This window comes from Pundamilia nyererei, unplaced genomic scaffold (genome assembly GCF_000239375.1).
Source record: "Pundamilia nyererei isolate P.nyererei 1_Seehausen unplaced genomic scaffold, PunNye1.0 scaffold00182, whole genome shotgun sequence".
Taxonomy (NCBI): domain Eukaryota; kingdom Metazoa; phylum Chordata; class Actinopteri; order Cichliformes; family Cichlidae; genus Pundamilia; species Pundamilia nyererei.
The window spans coordinates 1-1,611 of NW_005187583.1; the positions used below are offsets into that span (position 1 = coordinate 1).

Genomic DNA, 1,611 nt, shown 5'->3' on the forward strand with positions numbered 1-1,611 from the left:
CACGGGGGGGATCTGCATGTGCTTGCTTACCAGCAAGTTTCTGGAGGTCCAAATGGCATCTTTGATGGCAGCGAGAGTAAGCCACTGCTTCTCAAAGTCTTTCCTTTGTGCCTTTGCTCCCTGGCTCACCCCATAGAGCACTAACTGTGCTGTTAGGACCTCCCTTGCTGGTAAGTACGGGAATTGCGAGGAGCCGGCCATTGCCCACAGGTCTACGGCAGCGCTGCACTCCCAGAGCAGGTGCCTCACCGTCTCTGGCGCGCCACAACCAGGCCGGGGACACATGGCTGTTGCAGACATGCCCCGAGAGTGCATAACGGACCTGACTGGGAGGATCCCATGAGCCACCATCCAGGACACATCCCGGAGCTTATGCGAAAGAATGGGACGGCTCACCAAACGCCACACATCTGTGGCTTCACCAATCGAGAGGCCGCGCACTGGAGTCACAGCTTCTCGCTCCTGCACAACAGAAATGAGAGACCGGTGTTTAGTTAAAATGTTTAAGTCTTCATTTTCCAAGTTAAAAGAGACTAAAAAGGACTTTAGCTCAGCATAGGCTGGGGGGGAGACTAAAAGAGACAGGCACTTTTAGATCCACCGGTATCAATTTTCTCTGTCTTAAGTAGCTCCCTGCCCAAAATCTAACCCACGCCTGCGTTTTGAGGTTACTAGATCGGGCCGTGGCCTGCCTCAGGTGGCTGCTCGTATAGAGACTTCCTACAAACAGATACAGGTCTGGAACCCCCTTTCCTCCATTCTCCTTCATTTTCTTCATTGTCTGCCTTCTAAGTCTCTCCCATTTAGAACCCCATAAGAAGTAGAAAATGGCTCGTTCCAGTTCTAAGAGCACTTTTCGGGGAGGGATAAAGACTGAGCTGACTAAGAGAAGTCGGGGTAAAATCACTGCCTTAATGATTAACACCTTGCCCACCAAAGTCAGCGTTCTCAGTCCCCAGTAACCCAGCTGTTGCTTCACTTTCCCTATAATTACAGGCCAATTTGTCTTGCCTCCTCCTTCCTTGTCAAACCTGATCCCTAAAATCCTCTGGTCGTTTTGTGTCAGATTCATCTCAAGCCCACTCAACTCTGTAGCCTCCCATGGTCCATAAAATTGTACCTGAGTCTTATTCTTATTAAGCTTGGAAGCCGAGGCCTTCCCGAACCAGTCAGTCGCTTCAAAAGTCCTCTTCACCGAAGACAGGTCTGTACACAAAATATTGATATCGTCCATGTACAGGACACATTTTGCTACTTGTCCGCCACTCCCTGGTATTTCCAAACCCTTTATTCCTTTGTCTCTTCTCAAGATCTGCGCCAGTGGTTCTACGCCGATAACATAAAGGAGTGCAGATAAGGGACACCCCTGACGAACACCGCAGTGTAAGTCCACCGCCCCAGTCAACATCCCATTAACGACAAATCTACTACCGATCCCACTGTACAACAGTTTTACCCAAGAAATAAACTGCTCTGGAAACCCCATTTTCTGCAGCACTCTAAAGAGATACTGATGCGAGATCCGATCAAAGGCTTTCTCAAAGTCCAAATTTAAGACGATTAGCCGAATGTTTCTATCCCTCGCAAAACAAATGGTGTCCCTGATCAATA

The 1,611-nt window shown here is 49.0% G+C and overlaps 1 pseudogene; it reads right to left on the reverse strand.

The window, feature by feature from the left end:
* Positions 1-3: 3 nt before the first annotated feature.
* LOC106456407 (uncharacterized) overlaps positions 4-1,611 on the reverse strand; it is a 3,296-nt pseudogene continuing 1,688 nt past the window's right edge.